Here is a 26,986-nt window from a genome sequence, read left to right as displayed (position 1 = left end):
AGGCTGAAAATTAAGGAACAAACAAGTCCAGGCCTGCCCTTGGGGAGGGAAGATTCTTAATGAGAAACATTTGAGGGCCAACCTTTGGGTACATTGCTTTTGAGCCAATGTGCTGTAATGTGATGTTTTTTTTCTTCCCCTAACGGGGTTAGCTTTAGAAGTATGTTTGGCAAGCACTTTTAACAACCCGCACTGCATCTCAGCACATGTTCATTATTGGCATAAAACAACATTGGAATTGAGACTATCCAAAATGCATGAAAAAATTTGGAGGTATGTATAATTTCGTAATGTTATGCCTAATCTCTAATGCCAGTTTTTCAGGTTTAAGTTTTGGCAAGTTAGAGTCACAATGGGGACATAGGCCAAACAAACAAAAAACAAGCCCAAACTAAAAAAGAAAAGAAATATGCATATGTTAAAGACTATCATTATCTCGCCGAGACTGAACCCTGAAATCAAAACTGAGACATTCCCCAGAGAACGTGTGTGCTTTTTATGGCAGGCTTTATTCGTGCCTAATCTCTTTTTGCACATGAAAATCACTTTAATAAAACTTCCCCACACATTCGCATTCTAGAAAGAGAGCGTTTGTTGGTGATTCTGAGGTCTTATAACTTCATTTTGATGCCAGGGGATATTTGAAATATGTTTTTAAAACTTTAATGGAAAATGAAACAGATCATAAAGATAGGAGATCTACTTTAGAGGGTCAAGTAAGAATTTGTTCATAGTTAAACAGAATTCATAATGCTTTAGAACTGAACCAAAAACAATTGTTTCTAAAAGCTGAAGTCACCACCGAGACTCAAAACCTGGAGCTGGGCTGCCTGGATCCTTCTCTGCTGCAGCAATAGAATATTTCAACTGCTTTTTAAAAACACCACACAGTAATGACTCATTGATCAAATGAGTTGGAACGAATCTGGAAAATGCCAGTTCCCCCTGAGCAATTGCCCTCCCCAACCCCCCCGCAATACTGAAGCTTACCACTTCCAGTGACAAGCCTTTGTTCATTTTGTCAATTTCGAATGGAAAGATTTCCAAAATATAGAAATATCCTGCTGATACAGTTGGGATATTTGTCCCCACCCGTATCTCATGTTGAATTGTAATCCCCAATGTTGGAGGTGGGGCCTGGTGGGAGGTGTTTGGATCATGGCGGCCAATTTCTCATGAATGGCTTGGGCTATCCCCTTGCTGATAAGTGAGTTCTAACCCCGAGTTTATACAAGATCTGGTCATTTAAAAGCGTGTGGCACCTCCCCTTCTTCTCTCTCTCTTTCTCTCTCACCTTTCTGCTTTTGCCATGTGACGTGCCTGCTCCCCTTCACCTTCTGCCATTATTTTAAGCTTTCTGAGCTTCCTGCGTATGATGTACATTGGTTCGGTCCTGTAAGGTGGGACAACTCGAAGTGGGGGCTTCCAGGTTAAAGGTAGACAAGAGACAAAAGGTTGCATTCTTTTGAGTCCTTGACCAGCCTTCCACTGAATACACAATTTAGTCCGTTCAATGAATCTGCATTTTTACATAAACGATAGGGAAGAGGAAGCAATCAGATAGGCATTTGTCTCAGGTGAGCCTCAGAGGGATGACTTTGAATAGAATGGGAGGAAGCTTTGTCCTAAGCAGTTCCCAGCTTGACTTTATCCTTTAGTTTAGTGATTTGGGGGTCCCAAGATTTTATTTTCCTTTCACACACAGAAATCCTTAATGTGATATGATCAAATCAAATCCAGAAATATACAAAAAGGACAATCCATCATGACCAAGTCAGACTGATCACAGAAATTCAAGGTTGGTTTAACACTTGAAAATCAATCAGTGTAAGTCACCACATTGCCATAAATCATGTAATCATTTCAATATATGCAGATGATATGGTTTGGCTCTATGTTCCCACTCAAATCTCATCTCCAATCGTAATCCCCACATGTTGAGGGAGGGACCTGTAATTCCCACATGTGGAGGGAGGAAGGGGAATGGATCATGGGGCCGGTTTCCCTCGTGCTGTTCTCGTGATAATGAGGGACTTTTCACGAGATCTGATAGTTTTATAAGTGTTTGGAAGCTCGTCCTTCATCCTCCTCTCTCCTGAAGCCTTGTGAAGAAAGTACTTGCTTCCCTGTCACCTTCCGCCATAATGTTAAGCTTCTGGAGGCCTCCCCAGCCAGGTTGAACTGTGAGTCAATTAAACCTCTTTCCTTTATAATTTACCCACTCTCAGGTAAGTTCTTTATGGCAGTGGGAAAACGAACTAATACAGCAGAAAAAACACTTGACAAAATTCAACAATCATTGATGCTTAGAAAGTCTCCATAGGCCGGGTGCGGCGGCTCACGCCTGTAATCCCAGCACTGTGGGAGGCCAAGGCCAGTGGATCACCTGAGGTCAGGAGTTCAAGACCAGCCTGGAAAATATGGTGAAACCCCATTTCTACTAAAAATACAGGCTGGCATGGTGGCTCACGCCTGTAATCCCAGCACTTTGGAAGGCCGAGGCCAGTGGATCACCTGAGGTCAGGAGTTCAAGATCAGCCTGGAAAATGTGGTGAGACCCCATTTCTACTAAAAATACAGGCTGGCGTGGTGGCTCACTCCTGTAATCCCAGCACTTTGGGAGGCCGAGGCCAGTGGATCACCTGAGGTCAGGAGTTCAAGACCAGCCTGGCTAACATGGTGAAACCCCATCTCTACTAAAAATACAAAAATTAGCCAGGCATGCTGGCAGGCACCTGTAATCCCAGCTACTTGGGAGGCTGAGGCAGGAGAATCGCTTGAATCCGGGAGGCAGATGTTGCAGTGAGCCAAGATTGCGCCATTGCCCTCCAGCCTGGGTGACAAGATCGAGACTTAGTATCAAAACAAAACAAAACAAAACCCAAAAATTAGCCAGGGTTAATGGCGGGTGGCTGTCATCCCAGCTACTCAGGAGGCTGAGGCTGGAGAATCGCTTGAATCCAGGAGGTGGAGGTTGCAGTGAGCTGAGATTGCACTATTGCACACCAGCCTGGGCAACAAGAGCAAAACTCCGACTCAAAAAAAAAAAGTCTCAATAAACTGGAATGAAAAGGAACTCTTGAACCTGGTCAAGGTGGTCCACATAGACTGACAGTGAACATGCTCAAGGAATGCAGGAAACAGCTGAGTTGTCAGTTCTGTATTTTTAGTAGAGACAGGGTTTCACCAAGTTGTCCAGGCTGGTCTTGAACTCTTGACCTCAGGTAATCTGCCCACCTCAGCCTCCCAGAGTGCTGGGATTACAGGTGTGAGCCACCATGCCTGGCCTCTTTTTCTTTTTAAATTATACAGATTAAATTTTAAATAGAGATGGGGTCTCACTATGTTGCCCAGGCTGGAGGCTTTTTTTTCTAATATGTGCATTTATTGCTATAAATTTCCCTCATGATATTGCTTTAGCTGTGTCTCACAAATTTTAATATGTTGTATTTTCATTTGTATTCAATTTAATGTGTTTTTCTTACTTCCCTTGAGACTTCCTGTTTGACCCATAGATTGTCTAGAAGTGTGTTGTTGAGTTTCTAAGTATGTGGAGGTTTTCCTGTTATCTTTTTGCTATTAATTTCTTGTTGGATTCTATGTGATTAGAGAGCATACCCTCATGATCTCTCAATTCTTGAAAATTTGTTAAAGTTTGTTTTATGGTCCAAGATATGGTCTATCTTGGTGTATGTTCCCCAGCACCCATTGCTGAAAAGATACCTGAAATGTGAAAGCAGCTTTGGAACTGGGTAGCAGGCAGAGATTGGAACAGTTTGGAGGGATCAGAAGAAGACAGGAAAATGTGGGAAAGTTTGGAACTTTCTAGGGACTTGTTGAAAAAAAGCTTTGCCCCAAATGCTGACAGCGATATGGACAATAAAGTCCAGGCTGAGGTGGTCTCAGATAGAGATGAGGAACTTGTTGGGAACTGGGGCAAAGGTGACTCTTGCTATGTTTTAGCAAAGAGACTGGCAGCATTTTGCCCCTGCCCTAGAGATTTGTGGAACTTTGAACTTGAGGGAGATGACTTAGGGTATCTGGCAGAAGAAATTTCTAAGCAGCAAAGCATTCAAGATGTGACTTGGGTGCTGTTAAAAGCATTTGATTTTAAAAGTGAAACAGAGCATAAAAGTTTAGAAAATGTGCAGCCTGACAATGCAATAGAAAAGAAAATCCCATTTTCTGAGGAGAAATTCAAGCAGGCTGCATACATTTGCATAAGTAACGAGGAGCCAATTGTTAATCCCCAAGACAATGGGGAAAATGTCCCCAGAGGATGTCAGAGACCTTTGCAGCAGCCCCTCCCACAACAGGCCTAGAGGCCTAGGAGGAAAAAGTGGTTTCGTGGGCCTGGCCCAGGGTCCCTGAGCTGTGTGCAGCCTAGGGACTTGGTGCCCTGTGTCCCAGCAGCTCCAGCTGTAGCTGGGACCACAGGCTTATGCCACCATGCCTGGATAATTTTTGTATTTTTATAGAGATAGGTTTTTGCCATGTTGCCCAGGCTGGTCTTGAACTCCTGGGCTCAAGGGATCCGCTCACCTTGGCCTCCCAAAGTGCTGGGATTATAGGTGTGAGCCACCAGGCCCAGCCAGTTTTCTATTTTTTTTTTTTTTTTTTGAGACAGAATTTCACTCTTGTTGCCCAAGCTGGAGTGCAATGACACAATCTCAGCTCACTACAACCTCCACCTCCCAGGTTCAAGCAATTCTGTCTCAGCCTCCCGAGTAGCTGGGATTATAGGCACACACTACTACGTCTGGCTAAATTTTTGTATTTTTAGTAGAAACGAGGTTTCACCATGTTAGCCAGGCTGGTCTCAAACTCCTGACCTCAGGTGATCTGCTCACCTCACCCTCCCAAAGTGCTGGGATTATAAGCATGAACCACTGCACCCAGCCCAGTTTACAATTTTTAAAATTTGTTTTAAGCAAATTGCTTGCTGACACTTTTATCATGGCTGCTTTGAAATATTTGTCAAATAATCTTACATCTTTGTCATCTTGGGGTTGATATCTATTGCCTTTTTTCATTCAGTTTGAGATCTTTTTGGTTCTTGGTATAATGAGGGATTTTCAGTTGTAACCTGGATATTCTTTTCTTTTCTTTTCTTTTTTTTTTTGAGACAGAGTCTCGCTCTGTTGCCCAGGCTGGAGTGCAGTGGTGCACTCTTGGCTTACTGCAAGCTCCGCCTCCTGGGTTCACGCCATTCTCCTGCCTTAGCCTCCTGAGTAGCTGAGACTATAGGCAGGCGCTCACCACCATGCACAGCTAATTTCTTTTTGTATTTTTAGTAGAGACGGGGTTTCACAGTGTTAGCGATAACCTGGATATTCTTATATAACGTACAAGATTCCAGGCCAGGTGTGGTGGCTCACACCTGTAATCCCAGCACTTTGGGTGGCTGAGGTGGGTGGATCTCCTGAGATCAGGAGTTCGAAACCAGCCTGGCCAACATGGTGAAACCCTGTCTCTACTAAAAATACAAAATTAGCTGGGCGTGGTGGCCCGTACCCATAATCCCAGCTCCTCAGGAGGCTGAGGCAGGAGAATCGCTTGAACTGGGGAGGCGGAGGTTGCAATGAGCTGAGATCATGCTGTTGCACTCCAGCTTGGGCAACAAAGTGAGACTCTGTTTCAAAACAAAACAAAACAAAACAAACAAGATTCTGGATATTATTTAAACCTTCTGTTTCAGCTGACTTTCTCTGACACTGTTCGGGCAGGGGAACCTAGGGGCACTGCCTTATTACTGCCAGATGGCGGCAGAAGTCCAAGTTTCTCACTTAGCCTTTGTTGACACCTGAATGTTGAGGGTGCTGCGCTCCTCATTGCTGCTGGATCAGGGAGGGAGTTCAGGCTCCCTGCTAACCTCCACTGATACTTTCCTGGTGGGTGAAATGAAAATGCCTTATCACTTCTTCCCATCCGAAGCCTTGGGATGGCGGGAAGGAGTGGCCTCGTTACCGCTGGGCCATCGTAAAGAGTCCTGGCTCTCTGCTAGGCCTCCCAGGGTACCGCCCCATTGCAGATGAGGAGGGATGCCTTGCTAATGCCAGGTGGGGGTGGAAGCCCAGACTCTCTGTGTGTCTGCACTGACAGCATGAGTTGGGGGAGCCTCATCACTAGCTGGCAGGGATGAAAGACCTGGCTCTCCACCTGACCTTCTCCAGTTCCAGCTCACTGAGGATGGTGGGGCACCTCATTACAGCCTCTCGTGGGTGTGGGTGGGGTGATGTTTTCTTTCTGTGGTGTTTAGCTAGAGCAGTTATTGTCTAAGTTTTCTGTCTTGCTGGACTGCCCCTCTGCTAGTCCTTTGGTGAGAGAGAACAGGCTTTTGGTGGGACTTGTTTTTGTCTGGGCCTCTTGGCATTTCTAGATGCCAGCTCCCCTAGCTCCAACTTTATAATATATATACAAGGCAGAAGGAAGACCCAGAGAGCCCACCATCATGCTGGCTCCCTGGGTCCTGTGGTCCCTAGTCGATTTGCCTTCTTAGGATTTTCTTCTTTTTTTTTTTTTAGATGGAGTCTCCCTCTGTCACCCATGCTGGAGTGCAGTGGCATGATCTCAGCTCACTGCAACCTCCACCTTCTGGGTTCAAGCGATTCTCTTGCTTCAGCCTCCTGAGGAGCTGAGATTACAGGCATGTGCTACCATGCCTGGATAATTTTTTGGTATTTTTAGTAGAGACAGGATTTCACCATGTTGGCCAGGTTGGTCTGGAACTCCTGACCTCAAATGATCCACCCACCTTGGCCTCCCAAAGTGCTGGGATTATAGGCATGAGCCACTTCACCCGGCCTTCTCTCAGAATATTCTTATGTTTGTTTCATATTTAATGTCTGGGGTTTGGGATTGTACCTAGCGGGAGAAATAGGGAAAAGTATATCTTCTCCATCTTTCCAGAAACAGAAGTCTCTGGGCTATTTTTTGCAACTTCCTCTGAATGCATAATTCTTCTCTGTTGCCCAGGCTGGAGTATAGTGGCACGATCTCGGCTCATTGCAGCCTCCATCTCCCAGGTTCAAGTGATTCCCGTGCTTCAGCCTCCTGAGAAGCTGGGATTACAGGTGTGCATCCCCACAACCGGCTAATTTTTGTATTTTTAGTAGAGACTGAGTTTCACCATGTTGGACAGGCTGGTCTCTCTTGAACTCCTGAACTCATGTAACCCATCCTCCTTGGCCTCCCAAAGTGTTGGGATTACAGGCGTGAGCCACTGTACCCAGCCAGAAAGATATTTATTCTAAGAGAAGAAAGCTATCTATTGATTCAAGCCAGTGTGCGATGAATGCCAAGGGGTGGAGGAGCCCCAGGACAGCAGCTCAGCGGCAGAGCAAGCATGGGACGCATGTCACCAGCAGTGGGTTTATCAAGGCAGTAGGACCAGGACCTGTGCTCAAGGAGGTGGGGCCAGGCAGGCAGCTTGGGACAGATGTGGAGGGGGTGTCCCTGAGGATTATGAAGCACTTTTCAAATAAAAGGCATCGTGACTGCTAATCCCCTGGGGGTCCTCAAATGCCTGACTTTGATTCTGAGGCACCATAAGCCCAGGAAGCACACAGCTGTAGAATGTTAGAGCCAGAAGGGTCCACGGGGACCATGGGCCCAGGCCTCCTCTACTCAGGAAGCAAGGCCGCAGCCACACCGCTGAAGGGAGGAGGGATGGAAGCTGGGCCCGGGGAAGGCCGCCTGGCTGCGCAGGAGGCTGGACTGAAGGAGAGGCCCACAGTGGGGGCCCAGCTGGCCAGCTGGACTCCAGGCTGGAGGAGATGGAAGCATCTGGAAAACATCATTCACTTCGACCAATCAGTGTTTAAAAGCCAAAGAAAGCCACAGCGAGCACAGGCTGGGTTGGGTCTTTTTCTTTTTTTTTTTTTTTTTTTAACCTTCCAAGTAGAACAGCCTGTCTGGGTGTTTCACTTTAGCTCAGAACCATTTGCTGGGCAGGGTGTAAGCCTCTTATGATCAAAGTCTATGTCTACCCATCTTTAACTCTCAGAAAAGAGGCTGATTTTATTAAGGGAGAAATTCATACCTGATTAAGGAAAACTGTAAGTGAATTTTTTTGTTTTTTAGTTGGAGTTTCACTCTTGTTGCTCAGGCTGGAGTGCAATGGCGCAACCTCGGCTCACTGCAACCTCCACCTCCCGGGTTCAAGCGATTCTCCTGCCTCAGCTTCCGGAGTAGCTAGGATTACAGGTGCCTGCCACCATGCCTGGCTAATTTTTTGTATTTTTAGTAGAAACACGATTTCACCATCTTAGCCAGGCTGGTCTTCAAGTCCTGACCTCAGGTGATCAACCTGCCTCCCAAAGTGCCGGGATTACAAGGCATGAGCCACCACACCCGGCCTATGGATATTTTTATATTTCAATTTTTATTCCTTTCCTGAGCCAAGCCCCTGGGGTGAGTGCTGGGGACTTGGATAAAACCAAATTCCTGTCTCAAGATGTCCACCATCTTGGGGAAGACATGAAATAGAATGAGGGCCAGGGAGAAAGAGGCCTGCCCCAACAAGACCAATTCAGCATGGCCACACTTCCTCTTCCTTGAAGCAGTCCCTTCCGTGGGTCCCTCCTGTGACTCCACTGTCCTCTGGGTCTCCTGTGTCCCATCAGTCACAGCTGCCATCCCCCTTTTCCCCGTGGGTTTCCTGTGTGTTTAGTCCTGGCTCCTCCCTCCACCCTCCATCCTGGCTCAACGCTCCCTCCTCTGTGGCTCTAGGCACCATCGTTTTCCCAGCCCCAGCCCCGCCCTCCCTCTGAACCTAGACACATACCTCCACCACCACCTGTTGGACATCTCAGAGGTTCTCAGAACTTGGCCTGTTCAGAACTGCACACATGCTGTTCCAGGAGGAATCATGTCCCCGAGAAATCCACACGTTGAAGTCTGTCATCACCAGAACCTCAGAATGTGGCTGTGCATGGAGACAGGGTGTTCAATGGGGTCATTAGGGTAAAATGAGTCTCTTAGGGTGAGTTCTTATAAGAATGTGACTGGTTGTCTTCCCATTTACCAGATGAGGGCTGAGGCTGCCTTATTCTTTTTTTTTTCTTTTGGAGATGGAGTCTTGCCCTGTCCTCCAGGCTGGAGTGTAATGGTGCAATCTCGGCTCACCGCAACCCCCACCTCCTGGGTTCAAACAATTCTCCTGCCTCAGCCTCCTAAGTAGCTGGGATTACAGGCACCCGCCACCATGCCCAGCTAATTTTTGTATGTTTAGTGGAGACGGGGTTTCACCATGTTGGCCAGGCTGGTTTCAAACTCCTGACCTCATGATCCGCCCGCCTCAGCCTCCCAAAGTACTGGGATTACAGGCGTGAGCCACCGCGCCCAGCCCACCTTATTCTTCTTTTAAGCAGAGATTAGGATATAGACACACACAGAGGGATGCCCACGTGAAGACATAAGGAGGAGGAGGCATCTACAGGTCAAGGCGGGGGACCTCTGAAGAAACCAGCCCTGCTGACACCTTTGTCTCGGACTTCCAGCCTCCAGAACTATGAGGAAAGAAGCCCAGGATCTAAGCTGGGAGCGGTGGCTCATGTCTGTAATCCCAACACTTTGGGAGGCCGAGGCGGGTGGATCACCTGAGGTCAGGAGTTCGACACCTGGCCAACATGGTGAAACCTCATCTCTACTAAAAACACAATAATTAGCTGGTGTGATGGTGCATGCCTGTAGTCCCAGCTACTCGGGAGGCTGAGGCAGGAGAATCACTTCAACCCAGGAGGTGGAGGTTGCAGTGAGCCGAGATCGCACCACTGCATTCCAGCCTGGGTGACAAAAGCAAAACTCAGTCTCCAAAAAAAAAGAAGTCTGGGGTCTAAGCTGCCAGTCTGTGGGGCTTTGTCATGGCAGCCCTAGGACGCTGATTACATGTTTCCACCCCAACCCTGGCTTGCCTCCTGTGTTTCCTGCCTCTGTGAAAGAGACTCCCACCCAGCCAGCTGCCCAAGTCAGAAAGAGGCTTGAGATTCACGCTGCCTCCTCCTCTCTCACCACCACCATCCGCGTTCCTCAGGACCTGTCATCCCAGTGCACACAGCCAGGTAGGGCACCAATGGGCCGTCATTTCAAGGCAACAGGGGGCCCGTATGTGGGTGCCGCCCAGACATTACTACAAAGCCCCAATAGTGCGGGGCTGTAGGATGGAGAAAATGCCCCAGGAATTTGGGCATGAGGCCTGGCCAACACGGCTTACTCCAGGCCCTTTTATAGCCATGCAAACCATTATGCTGCAATTTCTGAGTAAGGTATTTAGTGGTGCAAGAGGTCTGTACTGAGGGCTTCTCTCAATTCGGAAAGCCCTTACCCTGGACGATCTGAATACCGTCACCATGAATTTGAGCACATCTCCCTTGAGGAGCTGGGAGTCTGAGGACCCATGTTCACCATGCATGCCTAGCCCAGTGTTTCCTAGGGTGCTTTGCTAAGAACACGGCCTCGGGTTCACTGAAATGAGTAGCAATGTCCATAAGATTTCTACGTCTGTTTGCTTTCTCCCCAGGCCTCTGCGAGACTGTTTCATAGATGCTCAAGACACCAGCAAACCAGTGCCACCGAGCAAGTATGAGAAAAGAACAGGCTAGATTATGTTATCCAGAACTTCGCAACCATCAGATCTAGACAGAAGGTATTTTGGTTTCAGCAAATATTAAGTGTGGTTTAGATCATCCCTGAGGAGCCTAACATGGGTGCCATGGGGATCAGGTGGGGGCACACTCATTGAACAAGGCTGGCCTGGGCTGGGGGTTGGCAGAAGGGCAGGGCCCTTCCCAAGCACTAAGCAGTTAGCCCGGGCCAGCCTGCAGGATGCCTAGGGCACAAGACCCCTAGAGTGGCCTGGCGCCTGTCCTCCCAGGACCCACTGTCGATTGCAGGAGGTGGACAGTGAACACAGAAAAGCTGTAAGGTGTCCTGTGACAGATGTATGTGGTGGACACAGCAGGACCCAGAGGAAGGAAGAAAGAAGCTGCTCTTGAAAAGACCCTCAAACCACGATGCTCAAGGAAGTGTCGAGAGATGAAGGAGAGGTGTTTGCCAGGCAGACCAGGTGGGGAAGGATAATGTGAGGAGGATAGACAGCCAGTGCAAAGGCTCAGAGCACTTTTGGAGTGCTGCCAGACCAGGGTGGGTGCGGGGCCCTGGAGGGGGCGAGGCAGGAACCTGACTGAGGGGGCTTTGGAGGTCATGTCCATCTTCTGTGATGTTACAGTGAGGGCTGCCCAGAAGGGTTCAGGAGAGTCACGTGGTGGAGTTTGTCACATAAAATAACCCTGGGGCCAGGTGTGGTGGCTCATGCCTGTAATCCCAGCAGTTTGAGAGGCTGAAGTGAGAGAATCACTCGAGCCCAGGAGTTCAAAACCAGCCTGGGCTGGTGGCTGGTAGTGAGACAGCACCTCTATAAAAAATACAAAAATTAGCTGGGTATGATGGTGTACGCCTGTGGTCCAAGCTACTCAGGAGGCTGACGTGGGAAGATTGCTTGAAACTGGAAAACTGAGGCTGCAGTGAGCTGTGATCGCACCACTGCACTCTAGGCTGGAGTGCAATGGTGCGATCTCAGCTCACGGCAACCACCGCCTCCTGGGTTCAAACAATTCTCCTGCCTCAGCCTCCCGAGTAGCTGGGATTACAGGCACCCGCCACCACGCCCAGCTAATTTTTGTATGTTTAGTAGAGATGGGGTTTCACCATGTTGGCCAGGCTGGTCTCAAACTCCTGGCCTCATGATCCGCCCGCCCAGCCCTGTGTGACTGGGACGGAGTGAGATCCTGTCTGAAAAAAAAACCCCCAAAAAAGCCTTGGCCCATGGTTCCTGTATTCTCAAATGACAACCTCAGCTTCCTCATCTGTTTGTTTGTTTGTTTTTTGAGATACAGTCTTGCTCAGTTGCCCAGGCTGGAGTGCAGTAGTGTGATCTTGGCTTACCACAACCTCTGCCTCCTGGGTTCAAGCGATTCTCCTGCCCTAGCCTCCTGAGAAGTTGGGATTACAGGCGCACGCCACCACGCCTAGCTAATTTTTCTTGTATTTTTTTTTTTTAGTAGAGACGAGGTTTCACCATGTTGGTCAGGCTGGTCTCAAACTCCTAACCTCAAGTAATCCACCCACTTCAGCCTCCCAAAATGCTGGGATTATAGGTGTGAGCCACCGCGCCCGACCAGCTTCCTCATCTGTGAAATGGCAATAGTAATAGAACCTACCCCATATGACGGTTGTGCAGATTAAATGAGTTAATATAACTAACAGTGTTTAGAATGGTGTCTGCACGCACTTCCCTCAATATGATCCATATGACCCATTTTCTTGTGACCCTGTGGTTGTCAGTTGTTGGGATAAAGGCTGTGCCCTGGATGTCACCCACTGGAAGCTGGCCTAGCCATGTGTCTGGACAAGGGACCACACCCACCCAGAGAGCCCTGCATGGGGGCGGGGGTGGTTTTTCCTAATTCATACCTAAAATACCTAAAATGCTGGGGCCTCTGGGAGCAATAAAGAAGGCCTCACTTGTCACCTTCATCTTGGGGAGAGGTCTGGAAGCTTCTCGGGTAGTGCTGATGGAGGGTGATGTATTTGGAGGGAGGTCTGACCCCCTCAAGTCCCTAGGTCAGGGCCCCTTTGATGGAACACGCTTCAGGCAGGATCAATTAGTCACATGCCGGTGGAATTCTAAGTTAAAATAAAATCTGCCGAACCTCAGAAGTGGATGTCCCAAATATGTCTCACTTCCAGCTCTGACCTGAGCGCCACACCAAGGGCGGCTGTTTAGCATCATGTTGGACACAGATGAGAGTCAAGCAAATCTGGATTCCAATCTCCAACTCCCCGAGCCCCCATGGCTGTGGAATTGAAGTGGCGTGACCTCCCTAGGGCACAGCGTTCTCTCTGTAACGTGGTATGAGGATCACAGTTCCCACAATGCAGCAGACAAGAGCCTGAACTTAGCGAATGTGTGTAGGGCAACCAGCAGTGCCTGGCACAGAGCAGGTGCCCATAAATACCAGCGACCAGCTCTCCGAGGTGGGGGAAACATGCACACATATTTTCCACTGACACCTAAATTAGGTTAGATGGCCGTGATCTGGCCAGAGATTTATTTTAATTAGCAAGCGGCAGGAAAACTTGATTCATGGATGTGAGTGTTTGATGATTTCTCCAGGTGGTAGGAAAAAAATGTTAAATGACAAAAACAAACTGAGAAACATTCTTGAGGGGGACAAAAAGAGAGAGAGGCCTGCTAATAGCATGCCTAAATATAGCCAAGTGTATTTCTGTAGACGGCAACAATGGTACCCAAGCCCTGGAAGAAAATACTGCTTCTTGCCAAATTTCCACCTGGCTCTTTCTTGAATCCAGGTGGCCAGCAATGGCTGGAAGCATTGGCTGGAGGAGTGTCAGCCCTGTAAACCTGTTGCTGGACTTAGCCTGGTGCAGAAGGACAAGGGTTAATAATATCCAACCCTTCCCGGCCGCACGATCTTGCTGTTTCTCACCTCCACTTTTTTAGCCTGCATTTTAAAAAGGAAACACGGCTCCAAAAAGGGCCCTCAGAGGCTGAATTTGGTCAAAGAGCTTTGCAAACAAACTCCAGGTCCTGAGCCCCACAAACCTCTAATTGGGAACAGGTTAGTAGAGACGCCAGTAGGGAGTCAACCATGTGGTCTCTGATACCCTCCCCACCAAGTTCTTTCTTTCTGATTTCAACATAAACCATAACAAACACCATGCAGAACCAATTACGTGCACCCAGGGCCCAGGAGGCAGTGACTGCAGTCAGAATGGCTGGAAGTGGCCCCTTTAGGATGGGCTCCTCTGCGGGGAGGTGGGGACAGGGTACTCCACTGTCACTTCTGTGACCCTCTTGTACCCAAAGCCCATGCCTGCCTTCCCAAAGGAAAACCACACATTGATTTATGATGGATTCACCAAAACGTTTGACCATTCTGTGGGTGTTCAGTGAATCTTTTTGACCACGGAGCTGACTGCTCATAGGACCAGCCATTTGGAAAGGACAGATGGATCCATTTATATCAACTGGATTGAGGGGTGAGGACTTCCCCTCCCAGATATCAATTTACAGCTGCCCAAGAGCCTTTAGTGTTGGGATCCAAAAGAGGTGCTGGTCCCGGGCAAGGCAGGGTCCTGAAGCGGTGGGGGCTGTTGACTGTCTTATTAGGGAAGGCACCCGTCACTCTTTCCTCAGACATCTGCTGAGTACTGACTGTTCTGAGTTTGCCCCACATTCTGTGCAATACAGTTCTTGGTTTTTGTTGTTGTTACTGTTGTTTGTTTTTTTTGAGACAGAGTCTTGCTCCGTCACCCAGGCTAGGACTGGAGCACAGTGGCGCGGTCTCAGCTCACTGCAACCTCCACCTCCCAGTTTCAAATGATTCTCCTGCCTCAGCCTCCTGAGTATCTGGGATTACAGGCATGGCGTGCGCCACCATACACGGCTAATTTTTGTATTTTTGTTAGAGACGGGGTTTCATGATGTTGGCCAGGCTGGTCTCGAACTCCTGACCTCAAGTGATCCACCCACCCTCCTTGGCCTCCCAAAGTGCTGGGATTACAGGTGTGAGCCACCTCATCCGGCCTCAGTACGGTTCTTTAGACTCTGTGCACCCACTGATCATAGGCTTGGAGGGTGGCTGGCTCAGGTCTGTGCTCTAGCAGGAAGAAGGGGGTGAAAGAGAATGTGCCACAGGAAGGGGCTTTGCTGGATCTTGGGGCCAGGGTAGCCCAGCACCATGCATCACAGTGGGCTTTCTGGAGTGAGACCACCTGGGTCCAGATCCTCACTGACAGGGTGACTTTGCACAGGTGGCTTAGCCCACGACAGCCTCAATTTCTCATCTGCAAATGGGAGTAATCAGAGCATGGAGCTCACAGATTGTTGTCAGCGTGACATGAAGTCATCCAAATAAAATGCTGAGAACATGATAGGGGCCCAGCAGGCATTAGCCATGATTACTGTTGTGCTAGAGATGCCCCCATCATTGACAAAACCACATCGAGTTCTTGTTAGCTCTGCCCTTTGGGTGTCTCAGGGCAGACTGGGAGGGGAGTTATGTTAGAGAAATGGGGACTGTTCATTCACTGAGCAAATATTTATTTCCTTGAGGCCCTCTAAAAAGCAAAATGAATCAAATGCACATAAATCTGTTATTAATCAGAAACTCTCAGGCTGCAACAGGAAGGCCTCCCAGCACTGTGGAGATGCTGGCCCAGGCCTAAGAAGCAGTTCTAGCTGAGGGATGGTGGGGCCCAGGGTGGTCTCTGTCCTTCAGCCTGATTCCCAAGTGCAAAGCCCAAGCCACAGGCTAAGATTTGGAAAGGGGTATATGTGAGCTTGTGGCCTTCAGCCGGATTGCTCGAAAGCCCAGCACCACCCATTCCCTGTCCTGCTAATGCTCTGCCATCACCCCCAGCCCACGGGCATGGATCCAGCTCTTGGCCTGCCTTCCAAGGTGCTTCTCAAGCTGGCTCTGCCCCTGTCTGGCCCCTCCCCTTTCAGTCATTCTCAACGACCCATCCTCAGAGCCCCTCACTGCAGGGACTGCCTCTGGGTCATCTCTATGTCCTGGGCCCTGCCCAGCACAGGTACCAGATCCCGCCACCAGATCATCAGTTCCATTGTTCAGGACATAGTGGACAGAAGGAAGGGGGACCGTCTGCACCCTGAGTGTCCTGGTCTCAGGGCAGTTCCTGGAAGTTCCCTACCGCCTTTTCCAAAATCCTAGATCTGAGTTTCTATGGATGTCATTTATGTTTTCATGTGAAGGTGGAGTTCAAGTGGAGAAAACTGATGCATTCAGGTTCCAATTTAGTTCTCAAGAAGAGCCATGGCCAAGTGGGAGCTGGGTTTTTCCAAAGATTACTTTGGCTGGAGGTGAGATTGGAGGAGTGGGAGGCCGACTGCTGGCGGCTGGCAAGAGGAGGCTGAAGCAATGGCCCAAGCTCTGCAGGAGGACCCTAAACCAGGACCGGTGCCAAGGGGGAGCCAAGTGAGAGAGAGAAGGGCCAGGATTTGATTGATGTGGGGGCAGCACGGTGGGGAGGATCAGGAATGGTTCCCAGGTTTCTCTCCCAGGGCCAGGTGGTGTCTTTCATCAATGTGGAGTCTGTAGGTTTGGGGGAAATGATGAGTTCATTTTGGACGTGCCTGTGGGACAGCCAGGTGAAGCTTTCTAGCAGCAGAAAAAGAAGGAACTGGACGGGCACAGTGGCTCATGCCTGTAATGCCAGCACTTTGGGAGGCCGAGGTGGGTGGATTACCTGAGGACAGGAGTTCGAGACCAGCCTGACCAATATGCTGAAACCCCATCTCTATTTAAAAAATACAAAAAATAGCCAGGCGTGGTGGCATGCACCTGTAGTCCCAGCTACTCAGGAGGCTGAGACAGGAGAATTGCTTGAACCCGGGAGGCGGAGGCTGTAGTGAGCTGAGATCGCGCCACTGCACTCAGCCTGGGCAACAGAGTGAGACTCTGTCTCAAAAAAATAAGAAAGAATTTAGAGGGGAGATGGGAACTGGAGGTTTAATTTGAGCTATGGGATATTTACTACTGACCAGTGGACGCCTTCACCCAGGGTGCTCCATCCCAGGCTTCCTGATGCCCGGAGAGAGGAGCAGGCAGGAGCCTCGAGTGTTGCAACATCCTGAGTGATTTATAGGGAAAATGTCCCTTGTGTTTGTTTCTCAGCACTGCCTTCCAAGAGGGAATCTAAAACCCCACATTCTGATCCTAAGTGTAATTTCCAGTCATTTCCACCGACAACATTTGGTTCTTATTATCAAAAGATACTCACACAGATGTAGCATTAAAATCTTGGCTTCCACAGATCAAGAAAACAAGATAATCTGAAGTATTGCAGCAGCCCTCAGACATTTACAATTCCAAGAAATGGTTGTTGGAGAACTCTTCTAGAATATCCATTTCCCAATGTGTTTCTGGGTGGAAGAAAGCCAGCCACTTGGTCAACTTCAGGGTGTTCATCTGAACTTTCAACCAGGAAGGCAGAACAGCCTCAAAGGGTGAACCCGTTAGGGATGAGGACCCGGGATCATTTCCTGGGGCTTCCCCGGGCCCCTTACCTCAGGGCACACAGACGGTGCTCAGTGACAGTTCGTTGGCTGTGAAAAGAAACAGGCGAATGCCACAAGCCAGCACATGCGAGGTCTTCCCATTTAACATCTCTTTCTGCAGGTTCCGAGGGCTGGTGACGGGAGAGGTGTGGCTTCTCTGACACAGAAGTGGAAAAATATACGAAACTCATGTTTGGAACTTTAATGGAGAACTTTTATCCTTCTTCCTGTTAAATTCTGTTTTAGTGATTCTGGATCCTTCCAAATAACATCCCCAGCATGGCATTCTCCACTCACAGGCCTTACATATTCCCAGAGTGTATCGTTACGTAGTAATTTATTAAGTCCATCCTATGCATCAAGTACTTTAATGAAGTATCTCATTTAATTCTCAGAATAATACTGGGACAACCATATGTGGATCATCCTCATTTTACAGATGTGGAAACACAGACCTAGGAAACGTAGGTCATTTTTCCAAGAGAACACGGCCAGTGAGAGGCAAAGCTGGTATGTGAGCCCAGGGAAGGTGACCCACGCCCCATGACGCACTGTTCCTGAGTCCCTGTGAGCACCAGCAGTGCCCAGGCTGGGTGGAAGGGGCCTTCTTGTACATTCGCCTACTTCCTCCTCTTGGGGATCCTGAGAGGTAGGTTGGTGTTATGATCCCCATTTTACAGCTGGGGAAACAGACTCACAGAGGTAAAGCGACTTGTCTGAAGTCACACGATGCAGAGGGGCCAGAACCCGGGTCTGAGGGACACCAGCAGGGTCCTTTGTCTCCCCCAGAGCCCCAGGACTTCACCCCTCCTCTGCAGCCTCCGCCTCCACCATTGCTCAGGATGAAACAGGCTCCTTCAGAGCCCACCGGGGCACGGAGGCTGAGAGGTAATGGCTTAGCCCGAGAAACCCCCAAGAGGGCTGGCACGGTGGCTCACGCCTGTAATCCCAGCATTCTGGGAGACTGATGCAGGCAGATCTCTTGAGCCCAGGAGTTCAAGACCAACCTGGGCAATCTGGTGAGACCCGGTCTCTACAAAAATACAAAAATTAGCCAAGTGCGGTGGTGCGCAACTGTAGACCCAGCTACTTGGGAGGCTGAGGTGGGAGGATTGCTGGAGCCCAGGAGGTGGAGACTGCTGTGAGCCAAGATCAAGATCGCACCACTGCACTCTAGCCTGGGTGGCAGAGCGAGACTCTACATCAAAAATAAATAAATAGGGCCAGGTGCAGCAGCTCACGCCTGTCATCCCAGCACTTTGGAAGGCCAAGGCAGGAGGATCACTTGAGGTCAGGAGTTCGAGACTAGCCTGGCCAACATGGTGAAACCCCATCTCTACTAAAATACAAAAATTAGCCAGGCGTGGTGGCACATGCCTGTAGTCCCAGCTACTCAGGAGGCTGAGGCAAAAGAATTGCTTGAACCTGAAAGGCAGAGGTTGCAGTGAGTCAAGATTGCGCCACTGTATTCCAGCCTAGGCAACAGAGTGAGACTCTGTCTTAGAAAATAATAATAAATAAATAAGTACATACATACATAAATAGGCTAGGTGCAATGGCTCACACCTGTAATCCCAACACTTTGGGAGGATGAGGCGGGTGGATCACTTGAGGCCAGGAGTTCGAGGCCAGCCTGGCCAACATGGCAAAACACTATCTCTACTAAAAATACAAAAATTACCGGGCATGGTGGTGCCCATAATCCCAGCTACTCGAGAGGCTGAGGCACAAGAATCACTTGAACCTGGGAGTTAGCCGAGATCATGCCACTGCACTCCCAACCTGGGAGACAGAGCAAGACTCTGTCTCAAAAAAAAAAAAAAATAATAGAGGCCGGGTGCGGTGGCTCACGCCTGTAATCCCAGCACTTTGGGAGGCCAAGGCGGGCGGATCACAAGGTCAGGAGATCGAGACCATCCTGGCGAATACGGTGAAACCCTGTCTCCACTAAAAAATACAAAAAAAATTAGCTGGGCGTGGTGGCGGGTGCCTATAGTCCCAGCTCCTTGGGAGGCTGAGGCAGGAGAATGGCATGAACCTGGGAGGCAGAGCTTGCAGCGAGCTGAGATCGCGCCACTGCACTCCAGCCTGGGTGACAAAGTGAGACTCCGTCTCAAAAAAAAAAAAAAAAAAAATTAATAAAGAACCCCCCCAGGAGGTTCCAGGGGCCTCAGTGCAATTGTGACTGCACCAGGTGTGACTTGGGAACCCTGGCGAGGAGGCAAGAGAGCGGGGAGCCTGTGCAGCTAATTCCACAGGAAGGGAGACCACCCAGATCCAGAGGCCGAGGCCTTCCTCCTGACAGCTCCCCGGCCATTCATCTTGTGCACATGGCCACATAAAAGGAGTCGAGAGATCGAGTCCATTCTTTCCCTCCTCTGGGGCTTGCTTGCAAGGCGGGGTTGGGTCAAGGTTGGGGGAGCCTCTCTCTTCCTCCCTGCTTGGTGCCTCAGTGACCAGCCAGCTCCCTGCCCCACCCAGCTGGCCCCAGGCCACCGGCCGGGCCTGGGACTCAACTTGCCAACTTACAGCCTGAGGGAGGGCTGGGCTCTTCAAAAACAGCCTCAAATCATCCAGGCCGCTGACAGCCACAGGGCAAGCGCCCAGAGCCCATTCTTTCTGTCTGGCCTCCATCTCATCCGGCTATCCCAGGATCCCAGGAGTGGCTGCTGATGGAGCCCTTCCCATGGACTGGGCCTTTGCACACACATTGCACCAAATTCTCACAGCAGCCGAGCCAGGTAAGCCGGGTGATCTCCAATTTACAGATGGAGGGCAGGAGTCTGAAGTGGGCTTTGTGGCCACGCAGCCTGGATTCCCATCCAGCTCAGGTCTACATGGTCTTGAGCAAGTCTCTTCACCTATCTGAGCCTCGTTTTATTCAACTCATCAGCAAAATGGGTGTAATTCAGGGTTCCTTTTTTTTTAATATTTGAAAAAAAAATATTTTTTTTTTTTTTTAGATGGAGTCTCACTCTGTCGCCCAGGTGAGAGGGCAGTAGTAGTGCAATCTTGGCTCACTGCAACATCTGCCTCCCAGGTTCAAGCGATTCTCCTGCCTCAGCCTCCCGAGTAGCTGGGAGTACAGGCACACGCCACCACAGCCGGCTATATTTTGTATTTTTTAGTAGAGATGGGATTTCACCATATTGGCCAGGCTGGTCTCAAACTCCTGACCTCAGGTGATCTGAGCACCTCGGCCTCCCAAAGTGCTGAGATTACAGGCATGAGCCACTGCACCTGGCTAATTTTTCTATTTTAGTAGAGACAGGGTTTCACCATGTTGGCCAGGCTGGTCTTGAACTTCTGATCTTGTGATCTTCCCACCTCAGCCTCCCAAATTGTTGGGATTACAGGCATGAGCCACCATGCCTGGCTTGACAAAAATTTTTTTAAGTGTTGGAATTACAGGCATGAACCACTGCCCCGGCCAATACAGGATTTCTTGAGTTGAGTCCACAGATTCCCAAGAGATCCATGGAGAAGCTGGAGGAGAAGGGAACCCATGAAATAATGAAATAGAATGGGGGAAACTTGCTTTTTTTTTTTTTTTTTTTTTTTTCAGACAGAGTCTTGCTCTGTCTCCCAGGCTGGAATGCAGTGGCCTGATCTCGGCTCACTACAACCTCCGCCTCCCGGGTTCAAGCGATTCTCCTGCCTCAGCCTCCCGAGTAGCTGGGACTACAGGCATCCGCCACCATGCCTGGCTAATTTTTTTTTTTTTTGTATTTTTAGTAGAGACAGGGTTTCACCATATTGGCCAGGCTGGTCTCGAACTCCTGACGTTGTAATCCGTGTGAGCCACCGCGCCCGGCCAGTGGAAACTTGCTCCTTTATTCCAACCAGCCCGTCCCCAAATGCAGTACTTCTTCCCATGATGAAGGTACAGAACATTCCAGGGGAAGATTAGCAGCACCTGTGACCATTTCCGCACTAAATAATGGCCACCTGTACTTCAAAATTAGGGTAGTTATTAGACTTATCACTGGATCTTTTTTTTTTTTTTTTGAGACGGAGTCTCACTCTGTCACCCAGGCTGGAGTGCAGTGGTACAATCTCGGTTCACTGCAACCTGTGACCCCCGGGTTCAAGAGATTCTCCTGCCTCAGCCTCCCAAGTAGCTGGGATTATAGGCGCGCACCACCACGTCTGGCTAAATTTTTTTTTTCTTTTGTATTTTAGGAGAGACAGGGTTTCACCGTGTTGCCCAAGGTGGTCTCTAACTCCTGACCTCAGGCAATCCAACTGCATCGGCCTCCCAAAGTACTAGGGTTACATGCGTGAGCCACTGCGCCCGGCCCTGGATCTTGTTTAATGCATCCATGTGTCAATGTCCTTCCTAAAATATGTGTCCCAGAGGAAGAAACAAGGCCACAGGTGCAGTCTATTTCCGCTCCTCACTTCCACCAGGTCTCTCTATCCTTACAGCCCTGCCCCACCTGATTGGTTAAACCATCTGCTGCCTCGTGTCTCCTCCACTGGACGACCAGGACCAAAGGGGCTGGAGAAGGATTAACTCCAATGTCCAGTGCCTGTCCCTGCTTGGTGAGCTCAGCCCAAGAGATCCTTTTGAAATAAGACATCCATTTTTGTAACCACAACTCTATTTAAATAATTGCCAAGTCCAAAAATCTTGGAATCATCCTTGACCCATGTTCACACCCCACGTCTGATCTGTTGGCAGGTTTCTTTGCTACATCTTTACATTTGTGCAGTAGCGAATCACTTCTCACCATCTCTGCTGCCCATCCGGGTCTGAGCCACTGCTGTCTCCTACCTGGATAATTACCATGGCCCTGTCCTCTCTGGTCTCTTTCATCCATCCTTGCCTTCTTACACTCTCGTCTCATCCCAGAAGCCAGACAGGTCATTCCAGCATGGAAGTCCAATCACTCTTTGCTCAAAACCCTCCAAAGGTGTCAATCTTTTTTCCTTTTTCTTTCTTGAAGCAGAGTCTCACTCTGTTGCCTCGGCTGGAGTGCAGTGGCGCGTGTCGGCTCACTGCAACCTCCACCTCCCGGGTTCAAGCGATTCTCCTGCCTCAGCCTCCTGAGTAGCTGGGGCTACAGGCACCCACCACCATGTCCGGCTAATTTTTGTATTTTTAGTAGAGATGGAGTTTCGCCATGTTGGCCAGGCTGGTCTCGAACTCCTGACCTCGTATTCTGCCTGCCTCAGCCTCCCAAAGTGCTGAGATTCCAGGCGTGAGCCGCCGTGCATAGCCAGGACTTCATTGCTGCAGAAGCCCAGGATCAGAACTTTGGGAATATTGTTGTGGGCTCTTGATAAACACACATTTTACATGTTCATTTGGTTTTTTTTGTTTTTTAAGACAGGTTCTCACTCTGTTGCCCAGGTTGGAGTGCAGTGGTGCCGTCACAGCTCACGGCAGCCTTGACTTCCAGAGCATGAGTTCTCTGCAGCAGAAGCCATGTCCTCTCACCTCTGAACCCAGGGAAGAGAGGGATGCAGCACTAATGCATTGCTTAGAAGTGCTGCACTATGAGCATGAGGTTGGGTGTGATTCAGACCATGTTGTTCCGGCCTCTTGACATGGCCTCTCCACCGCCGGGAGGTAGTGCCACTTTCCTGGTGTCCAGGCTTGGCTGATCACGCTCTCCGACAGCCTGGGCCATGATTTGGGTGCCACTGTGGGGTCACGCTGCCTGTGCCCCCTAGGGCTCACAGAGATACTAGCCTTTGGATTCCAGTGCCCTCCCCCAGACCTCCAACAGACCCCACAGAGCTGAGCCCCAGCTCTCTTCATTATCAATCACTCCATTATAACTAGGACACGTACGTCTGTGTGCCTGGACTGTCACTGCCCCTAGGATGAGATTTTCCGGGCAGCTCCTCCATCATCACACAAAGAGGTCTCTGGAGGATCCACATTCCTTGCTGTCTAGACCTGTCCTCAGTATGCCTGAACCCTGGGTGTTCAGGCTCAGGCTGTGAAACTCACGCCCGCAGTTCACCAATTCATGCAACAAATATGGCATGATCTCGGCTCACTGCAACCTCTGTCTCCCAGGTTCAAGCAATTCTCCTGGCTCAGCCTCCCGAGTAGCTGGGATTACAGGTGCCAGCCACCATGCCCACCTAATTTTTTTTTTTTTTTTTTTGTATTTTTAGTAGAGATGGGGTTTCACTGTGTTGGCCAGGCTGGTCTCGAACTCCTGACCTCAGATGATCCACCCACCTCGGCCTCCCAAAGTGTTGGGATTACAGGCATGAGCCACCGTGGCTGGCCAGATTTGTTTTATATTTTGAAGTCTTATCAACAGGATTTGCTGATGGATTGAGAGAGAGAGAGCCCAACGATGGATCCAAACTCTCTGGCCTGAGCAATTGGAAGCATTGGGGTTTCCATAGCCTAAGACAGGGAAGACTTTGGAGGGACAGGTGTGGGTAGAGGGAAACCAGTTCTGTTCAGATGCCTTCATGTTGACTGCCTGCTTGTTAGACATCCCAGTAAAGCTATCAAGTCGACATTTGGGTACCAAGCCTGGAACTCACAGCAGAGGTCAAGCTAGAGAAATACACTAGAGTGTTGTCACCTGTCTTCCCCTCCTGGAGCTCTGCTGACTGTCTCCTTGCAGGCATTCTGTCAGAGGTAGCTGGGACTTTAGAACTGGGCACAATTCCTGGCTCCATCTTGAACTGGCTCTGGGACCTTGGGAAAGTGAGTTCCCCTCTCTAGCCCTTAGTTCTTGTTAAAGGAAAATCGCAGGACTCCAAAATCGCAAAGTCAAGGGGAAAAGTCAAGCTGGGAACTGCATCAGGCAAACCTTGCCTCCCATTTTCTTCCTAGATAAGATAGCTACAAAGATAAACAAGCTGCATACCTCCCTCCCAATTTGCCCACAAGGAAATTCCTTGTGGGCCTCAGGATCTTTACCCTAAAACAGTTCTGTTGAATTTCACCCTGGCAATGTAAATTGATAGCTTATCTTCACAGATGTGGGACAAAGGACAGAACTCACCATCAGGCCTCTGCCCACCTGAGACAAATGCATATATGATTGCTTGATTGCTTCCTCTGCCCTATTGTTTATGTGAAAATGCAGATTCACTGAGCCAGACTAGGGCACACAGGACTACTCCTCTACCCTCTGCTCACGTGGAAATAGTGTATTCAGTGAAAGGCTGATCAAAGACTCAAAAGGATGCACCCATTTATCTTTCATATGCCTATGACCTGGAAATCCCTGCTTCCAGTTGTCCTGCATTTCCAAACTGAAGCAATGTACATCTTACACATATTGATTCATGCCTCATGTCTCCCAAAAATGTGTAAAAGCAAGCTATACCACAACCTCCTTGGGCACATGTCAGCAGGACCTCCTGAGGCTGTGTCACAGACACGTCCTTAACCTTGGCAAAATAAACTTTCTTTCCTCTTTTTTTTGGGGGAGACAGAGTTTCGCTCTTGTTGCCCAGGCTGGAGTGCAGTGGCGTGATCTTGGCTCACTGCAACCTCTGCCTCCCAGGTTCAAGTGATTCTCCTGCCTCAGCCTCCCAAGTAGCTGGGACTACAGGCACCTGCCACCATGCCCAGCTAATTTTGTCTTTTTAGTAGAGACGAGGTTTCACCATTTTGGCCAGGCTGGTCTCGAACTCCTAACCTCAGGTGATCCGCCTGCCTCAGCCTCCCAAAGTGCTGGGATTACAGGCACGAGCCACCAAGCCCAGGTACAAAATAAACTTTCTAAATGGATTGAGACTTGTCTTAGGTACTTTGTGTTCACATTCCTCATCCTCATTGGGGATATGAAACTGGTAACACTTCTTGTAGCCTCCTGCAGGTTTTTTTTTTTTTTTTTTTTTGAGACGGAGTTTTGCTGTTGTTGCCCAGGCTGGAGTGCAAAGGTGCAATCTCAGCTTACCGCAACCTCCGCCTCCTGGGTTCAAGCAATTCTCCTGCCTCAGCCTCCTGAGTAGCTGGAATTACAGGCATGCTCCACTACACCTGGCTAATTTTGTATTTTTAGTAGAGATGGGGTTTCTCTATGTTGGTCAGGCTGGTCTCGAACTCCTGACCTCAGGTGATCTACCCGCCTCGGCCTCCCAAAAGTGCTGGGATCACAGGCGTGAGCCATCGCGCCCGGCAGCCTCCTGCAGATTTTAAGAAGATAAGCTCTGTGGCATCAGCACACACGGGCTCAGCAAGCAGCAGCCATGTACACCATCAGCATATTTTGCTGGACATGTTTATTGGTGCTGCAAGCCCACCGCCCTTTTTGCCTCTGAATATACTCTGAGCCGACTCTCCCCATGCGAGGATGGGGCCAGGGAGTGGGCCTTGACCTAGGGACTGTCCATCTGAAAAGACGACCAGGTCCCATAGGCCCCCTGGTCACGAATTTGAGCTGGGAATGAGGAGGCTGGGCCAGTGGGGCTGGGAGGGGTGGCAGTGCTGGAACTGAAAGGCCGTTTTAGGGCCAGTTACCAGATGGGCAGCTGAGGACACAGAGTGGCTTTGGGTGAGAGACTCTGTGGCTGTGAGTCCTGTCCTCAGGCTCTGCCAGGTTCCAAGGGATATCCAGGTAACAAAGTCACATTTGTCAGCTCCAGAGCCCCGGGGAAAACCTTCAGGGGCGATTAATTCACAGATCAGCCTGGTGTGGAGGAGATGGCCCTACCCACTTTTTTCTTCAATAGGCTCTGGAATGTTCTATCCCCAACAATTGTGGACAATGAGGCTGGAGTCTTTTCTGACACTGTTAGAACAAGTGTGTTTGGAGAGCTTTCTGGAACGTCTGGTGAAAAGAAAAGACCCACTGACTCGCAGACATTCCATCTGCCCTCATTCCCATTCCTGTTTACTTCTGGGGGCCATGCTGGGGGTTGGCCCCAGGGACTTTGGATTCATCTTTCATTCGCTGGAAGAAGAAAGGAAGGCAGACCTTCCAGACTCAGTAGATGAAACTGACTTTGCCAGGTCTGGGCAGAGAGCAAGTGAGGTTCGAAGATGGGGGAGCATGAATCTGGGGGTGGGCTGGATGAGGTGGTGGGTGGGGGAGGATCAAGGCCTTTACTTGGTCCGGGCAAGCACAGATGAAGCCCCACCTGGCAACTACCTACTCTGTGTCACTCACAGCCTCGTTCTCACTCGGCTTCCTCCAGCTTCTTTTCACCACTCTCTTAACATCACGAGGGCACAATCCATATGGTTGAAAAGATGCCTCTCGCTGGGCGCGATGGCTCATGCCTGTAATCCCAGCACTTTGGGAGGCTGAGTCAGGTGGATCACGAGGTCAGAAGATCAAGACCATTGTGGCTAACGCGGTGAAACCCCGTCTCTACTAAAAATACAAAAAATTAGCTGGGCGTGGTGGTATGCGCCTGTAGTCCCAGCTACTTGGGAGGCTGAGGCAGGAGAATCGCTTGAACCCGGGAGGCGGAGGTTGCAGTGAGCCGAGATCGCACCACTGCACTCCAGCCTGGGTGGTGACAGAGCAAGACTCTGTCCCAAAAAAAAAAAAAAAAAAAGAAAAAGAAAAGAAAAGGAAACATGCGTCTTTGGAAAAGGTGCTATAGAGGCCCCTGCTCCATCCCCAACCTTCACCCCAGGATCCCTCCTGTAACCAGGCTCAGGACGCTGCTCCACCCAGGAGCGTGGGGACCTGTCACCTCATTGCACCAACATTCCAAAGTGGCTGTCGCTTCTGCAGAGGGAGACCCGGTGCAGGTGGAAACCAGATGGCCAGAGGCTATGCTGGGAGCAGGCGAGATAGATGTGCCACCTGCTGGTGGACAGCTCTCCGGTAGACAGCAACAGCTCACTGCACATGAGAGAAGAGAGACAGACCCTCTCATATTGTGTTATCTTGTTTTATACTCAGAAAAGGAAAGAGAAGCGAAACGAAATGCAGGTAGCCCGGC

General features: G+C 49.6%; 1 protein-coding gene across 2 annotated transcripts in view; it reads right to left on the bottom strand.

The window, feature by feature from the left end:
• Nucleotides 1-11,652: 11,652 nt before the first annotated feature.
• The window catches only part of RIBC2 (RIB43A domain with coiled-coils 2), a 52,800-nt gene continuing 37,466 nt past the window's right edge, over nucleotides 11,653-26,986 (bottom strand). For both annotated transcript variants that reach the window (XM_063603150.1, XM_034949132.3), the window contains exon 8: nucleotides 11,653-26,886. The gene's annotated coding sequence lies outside the window, so the exon portion shown is untranslated. The remainder of the gene's footprint in view (nucleotides 26,887-26,986) is intronic.

This window comes from Pan paniscus, chromosome 23 (assembly GCF_029289425.2).
Source record: "Pan paniscus chromosome 23, NHGRI_mPanPan1-v2.0_pri, whole genome shotgun sequence".
Lineage (NCBI taxonomy): Eukaryota > Metazoa > Chordata > Mammalia > Primates > Hominidae > Pan > Pan paniscus.
The sequence above is the reverse complement of the archived record's forward strand: the minus strand, read 5'-3'. Positions and strand labels throughout refer to the sequence as shown.